The sequence below is a fragment of the Syngnathus floridae genome, unplaced genomic scaffold (genome assembly GCF_059516105.1).
Source record: "Syngnathus floridae isolate MCC-2025c unplaced genomic scaffold, RoL_Sflo_1.0 HiC_scaffold_93, whole genome shotgun sequence".
NCBI classification, from domain to species: Eukaryota; Metazoa; Chordata; class Actinopteri; order Syngnathiformes; family Syngnathidae; genus Syngnathus; species Syngnathus floridae.
This window is the reverse complement of record NW_028284121.1, coordinates 41052-47484: the sequence shown is the minus strand read 5'-3', so window position 1 is coordinate 47484 and position 6433 is coordinate 41052. Positions and strand designations below refer to the sequence as shown.

At 53.0% G+C, this 6433-nt stretch overlaps 1 long non-coding RNA gene across 1 annotated transcript; it reads left to right on the top strand.

Moving 5' to 3' along the window:
* Positions 1 to 4527: 4527 nt before the first annotated feature.
* LOC148377760 (uncharacterized) lies at positions 4528 to 5444 on the top strand. The gene is made up of 4 exons (XR_015856458.1): positions 4528 to 4760; positions 4845 to 4915; positions 5052 to 5156; positions 5301 to 5444. It is a non-coding gene; the product is annotated as an uncharacterized LOC148377760 (long non-coding RNA).
* Positions 5445 to 6433: the final 989 nt, after the last annotated feature.

The following is a 6433-nucleotide window of genomic DNA, read 5'->3' as shown; positions in this document are numbered from 1 at the left end:
CGAGCGCGGAACTCTGCCTTCAAGTCTGGCGACAAGGAGACACTGAGGACAGCGAGAGCCAACTTGAACCGTGCCATCAGGATAGCGAAGCGAGACCGCAGTCGAAAATTTCAGGATCGTTTCCACGACGTCAAAAACATCAGGAGTATGTGGCAAGGCATACGGGCGATTACAGACTACAACTCACCCTCCCCCCCCCCCGGTGGGTGTAGTTGATGCTGACTTTCTAAATGGTCTAAATAACTTCTTTGGGAGGTTCGAGGCACTAAACGGCACTCCAGCAGTTAAAACTGTCCCCCATCAGGAAGAGGAGGTACTCTGCCTTGACTCCGCCGATGTGTTGAAGACCCTGAGGAGAGTCAACCCCTGTAAGGCCCCTGGCCCCGACAACATTCCTGGGCGTGTGTTCAGGGAATGTGCAAGTCATCTGGCTGGGGTCATCACAGACATTTTTAACACCTCGCTGGGCCAAGCCACAGTGCCGGCGTGCTTTAAGACTGCCTCCATCATTCCGGTGCCGAAGAAACCTCAAATCACCTCATTTAATGATTACCGGCCTGTTGCACTGACTCCGGTTATGATGAAGTGCTTCGAAAGGCTGCTTAAAGGTCACATCGTTTCCAGACTCCCCCTATTATTTGACCCGTTCCAGTTTGCCGACCGGCAAAACCGCTCCACTCAGGACGCCATCTCCTCCGTTCTTCACCTGAGCCTGGCTCACCTGGAGGAGAAGAACACCCATGTGCGGAGGCTGTTCCTGGACTTCAGCTCAGCGTTTAACACCATCATCCCACAGCATCTGGTAGGAAAATTGGAACACCTGGGCTTCAACACCCCCCTTCGCAACTGGCTGCTAGACTTCCTCACCAACAGACCTCAGTCAGTCCGGGTCGGACAGAACACCTCTGATGTCATCACCCTCAGCACAGGCTCCCTTCAGGGCTGCGTCCTGAGCCCCCTGCTGTGCACCCTGATGACACACGACTGCGTCCTCAGGTTCACCACCAATCACATCGTGAAGTCAGCAGACGACACAACGGTGGTGGGGCTCATCAGAGACAACAACGACCTGGACTACAGAGAGGAGGTGGAGCAGCTGGTGGGCTGGTGCAGAGAAAACAGCCTGATCCTGAATGAGGAGAAGATGAAGGAGATCATCGTCGACTTCAGGAAAAAACAGCCTCACCACGCTCCACTGATCATCAACAGCTCAGCTGTGGAGGTGGTCAGCACCACCAAATTCCTGGGGGTCCACATCACAGAAGACCTCACCTGGACTATGAACACTACGGCACTGGTCAAGAGGGCACAGAAGCGCTTGTACTTCCTGCGGAGGATGAGGAGAGCCCACCTGCCCCCACCCATCATGAGGACGTTCTACAGGAGCACCATAGAGAGCATTCTGACAAGCTGTCTCTCTGTGTGGTGTGGAGGCTGCACCGCCTCCGATTGGAAGAACGTGAGGAGAGTGGTGAGGACAGCAGAGAGGATCATAGGGGCTCCTCTTCCCTCCATTCAGGACATTTCATCTCAGCGCTGCATGTCCCGTGCCCGTAACATCATCAATGACCCATCACACCCCCACCATGGACTGTTCTCCCTGCTGCCCTCTGGGAAGAGGTTTGCAGCATCCGCTGCAGGTCCACCAGGTTCTGCAACAGCTTTTTCCCTGCTGTCATCAGACTGTTGAACACTAGAACTGTTGAGCTCTAAACTGAACTCTGCATCACACATTCACAGAACTGTACTTTATGACACTACGGACCTCTATCTTGCACTATCTCGCACTACCAACTTTACTGAACTTGTATAAACCCTTTAAATAGAAGTTTAATACATGGTTTAGCATTCCTCTGCACACTCTTGAATACTGTTTTGCCTACTTGCACTATTGCATAATTATCACTGCTGCACTTTATACTTATTTTTAATATATATATATATATATATATATATAGTATATATGTATATATATATATTTTCATAGGATATGTTACTTCTATTCAACTGCAATATCACTACTTTGTTGTAAGACGTATGCAACGGAATTTCGTTTTGTATGCACCATGTGCAGACAAGATGACAATAAAGTTTGTCTAAGTCTAAGTCATGTCAGGTCAGCTGTCTGGAGAGAGAGAGAAGTCAGGACCTGCGGGCGGAGCACCACCGTGCCACCGCCGCCATGACGGAACTCAAAAGCAAACTCCATGAGGAGAAGCAGAAAGAGTTAGCCATTACCAGGGAGACATTACTGCGGCAGCATGAAATGGAGCTGATGAGAGTGATCAAAATCAAAGATGGAGAGATCCAGCGACTGAATGCCTTGGTCCTCAGCCTGAGGGACGGCTCCATGGACAAGGTGATCCGCTCTATCCGTGTCTGACTAGCCGCACGCCACGTCGGGCTTCGATGCGGCCGCTACCGTATTGTGTAGCTTGTCCCCAGTAAGCGTCGCGGCGCTCCGTTGCGGTCTCAACGGCCCGGTGTGGCGCAATGTCTGCTCAGGTGAGGAGGGGGGGCGCTTTGCTGGCGGAGGTGGAGGAGACGCGGCGGTGTCGGGAGACCGAGCGGTGTCGCCTCCACCAGGAGCGCGGAAGAAGCCCTGGCAGCGGCCCAGCAGGCCTGGCAGTCCCGAGCGGCCGAGCTCCGATCGGCTCATCACCAGCATCGGGAGGAGCTGAGCCGAACCAAGAGAGACTGCGAGAGGGAGATCCGCCGACTGGTAGGACTGATCAGATGCGCGGTGCGTGGCTATGTTCCCAATTTCGTTGTATACCTGCAGTGCAATGACACCTAAGGCATTCTATTCTATTCTATTTCACAAGAAGAAAATGTCCGGTTGCTCGCTTCGCTTTTGTCACAGCAAAGGTGTTCTAGTCGATTCCAGAAAAAAATTGGCCGGTTGCTCTCTTTGTTTTTGTCACAATTCTGGCAAATGAGTTTGCCCGCCTGCCTGAGCGCTCCCCGTTTGTACATCCAGACGGATGAGATCAAGCTGAAAGACAGAGCGGTTAGTGTTTTGGATGAAGCCCTGGGGCCGGCCACGTCCACCGCCTTCAGCTGCAGACTCAGGCTGCCGAGCAGCAGATCGCTGCCCTGAGGGATTCCCAAAGGGCGGGCCTAAACTACCCTGGAAGTGGGGTCAACGCCGCTACTAGCAATCCTCTTCATTGCGTAAGCCACCTCATCACACACTTGCAGTACGCATGACTTAGTTCGTTGCTGGAGGAAGGTAGCACAAAAACAGTTTTGAACTTTGAACGAGTGCTTGTGTGTGTGTGTTGCGGGGCGTTTTCAGTCTCAGGAGGATCGGGACACGCGACGGTTTCATCTGAAAATCGCTGAGCTCAGCGCAGTCATCAGGAAACTGGAGGATCGAAACGCCCTGCTTTCTGAAGAGCGCAATGAACTGGTAATTTATTGACGGCACGCTTGAAGGTTTGCGCTACGTTTGATGCGCGCCATCCAGCGAGGCACCCATTGCGCTTGCTTATTAGTTGAGCGGCGCGGCGAGTCGGTTGCCTGGTAGATGTCTTTTATTGGGAGCCAAAGCCACGATTCCGTTCAAACCGATGCAAAAGGAATGGATACGTTCTGGCCCGCGTGTTGTGCGTCTTTCACATCCCGCACTTCATGCTTGCAGCTAAAGCGACTGAGAGAAACAGAAAGCCAGTTTCTGCCACTCCTGTACAAAAACAAACGCCTGAGCAGGAAGAATGAAGAACTCTCGCTGGTGCTGTGTCGCCTTGAAAACAAAGTGCGCTTTGTCACCCAGGAGAACGAGGAGATGGCAAGCTTGGTAAGTCGACGCGGACAACGGCGGCGTGCCAACAGAGTCCACTGCATTTGTGTTCCACAGAGAAGGCCTAGTTCGCTCAATGACCTGGACCGCGGTTGCGGCCAGCAGGACGGTGAAATGGAGTTCCTTCAAGTTGTGGAGCAGCGGCACATCATCGACGACTTGTCCAAGGTCTTCAGGCAGGCGACTCGGTGCACGTACGGCAGCGCCGCGCTCGCTCGCTGTCGCCAGGAAACCTTTTCCGTCCAAAGCTTGGCCGGCGGCCGCCATCCAAAAAATTGGCCCCTTAAATTCCGACCTTTCAAGCAGGAACATTGTGCGCACGCGTTTGAACACGCTTTAGACTTGTTTTGCCGTTTTCAGCAGCTCAAAGCTCCCGTTTTGTCAGCGCCTTTGCCACTCGCTGTGCGCTGAAAACGACGGACTTGCCCGGCTGCTCAGCCCGTCAACCATGAGCCGCGAGCGCGACGTCATTGTCCGTAGGCAGCTAGTGGCAAAATGCACCCTGTTAGAGTTGCGCTCGCTCCAACTTATTTTGCAAGAACCACACGGGAGACAAGTAAGTTCTTTTGGACACCTGCAGGTGGAGAGTCCATCCGTTGTACGAATGAAGTCTGACTCTCGGCTCCTGCACGAGCATTTTAATTAAGAGAAACAGGGTGGGTGTAAGAGTGGATTGAATAGAGGAAGCCCTTGACCTCTAGTCAAAACATAGCAAGGGGTGTTTTACGACTTTGTGTAGGAAGGGATAAGCGATAGGGATAAATAAGGGATAAATAATATTATTTATTACAGGTCGCAGTCAAAGTCAAAGCAACACAATGATACGATAAAGATAATCTGGAAAACCCTGACACACCCTGTAGTTGTCACTTTTGGAAAAGACGAGCGTCCCTCCAATCATCGCCGGTGACGTGTTTTTCAGGCTCTGGAGACAGGAGCTCATGTCAGAAATGTCATTGTGAGTCGCGTTTGTTTCTGCGCCGGAGCCGTTCGTTCCCTTTGCATCCAAAGAATCTCAAAGGCGGATTATTTGTGTCGACAGGAGAGAGATTTGCTGCTACGATACCGACGTCGAGAATCTCTGAGGAGGAACAAAGCGTGAGGTCCTGCAAGGTGAGTCTGTTTGTTTGCGGCTGCTTGGTGTTGCGCAAGATGAAATGGCCTTTTTCTCGCTATCGTTCCTCTCGTCGATTCATCGTGAGGTGTCGCTTCAGTTTGTTCAGAGAGATGTTTGCTTCCGCGCCCGCAGGTCATCGAAACATTTTACGGCTACGACGAAGACGTGTTGGTGGACTCGGACGGATCGTCCTTGTCTTTTCACTCCGACAGAACCCCCGACACGGAACCCGAAGAGGTAGCCCGCCATTTCTGCCAGCGTATTGGCACCAAACATTCCTCTTCAGCCTGGAATCGGACTCGTCTTTGCGTCGCGGGTGCTTTGTCGCCGGTCTGACTGATTCTGGTACTAGTGCTGTGTTGCATTGGTGTGTGCATGAAGAGGCGGAGCTTCGCTACCGCCAGCTGACGCAAGAATATCAAGCGCTGCAACGAGCCTACGCTCTGCTAGCCCAGACCAGCGAAAGGGGACTACGACGCCGAGAAGGAGATCAAGGTGGCGCCCCTTCCCGCAACCCCCGGCCGGGTCGCAGCCTCCCCGTTCTCACCCAGCCTCGGGTGTTCTCTGGTCTGAAAGGAGGAGGAGGAGCCTCCCTCCTCCTCCTTTCAGACCAGAGAAAAGCTGATGGTAGAAATGGGTCACTATCAAAGCAGAGTAGCAGATCTGGAGTCAGCGCTGAAGCAACAAGGACAGGTAAGCTCATCAATGAGCACACCTTTTTCTCAGACAAAATAGCTACATTCTTCAGTCACTCATCCGTCTGGCATTACTGGACCAACCCCCCCCCCCCCCCCCCCCCGAACGTGGCTGGGAAAATGCGGAGAAAAGCAAATGTCATTTTCCAGTCAACCAAAGAATTTGTGGATGAAAATGACACAACATTCCAAAGCTGTCCACGCGTTTGTCTCTTCTAGAATGTCAAGTGGGTGGAGGAGAAGCAGCTGCTGCGTCAGAGCAATCAGCAGTTGGCCGAAAAGGTGACGGAAAGAAAGGCGCTGGGCAGAGTCGCTTGGCGTCACACCTGTCGGGAAGCCCCGCAGATGAGGTCTGACTGTCTTTTCAGGTCAGGCGGATGGAGGCGGAAGAAGCGCGTCTGAAAGAGCACATCCAGGATATCCGAGACCAAAACGAACTGCTTGAGTTCCGCATCCTGGAGCTGGAGGTGGGAAGACTCGCACAAGCGTGTTGAGGCCAGAGATGTGACGGACGGACGGACGGACGGACGGACGGATGCATGCCTCTGCCTTTCAGGAGAGGGAGTGGCGCTCCCCCGTCTTGAAGTTTCTGCAAGTCCGTTTCCCAGACGGCCTCAGCCCTTTGCAGATCTACTGCGAGGCCGAGGGCGTGAGCGTACGTAAGGCGTCCCTCGCAACCCTAACCTTAACCCGAGGTCCCAGAACACCTTACATTGCTCCTTGCGCCTTTCCCCCGGACATCGTCATCAGTGATCTGATGAAGAAGCTGGACATCCTGGGCTATAACGCCGTAAGTGTATGTCGAACTCCTTATGTTCG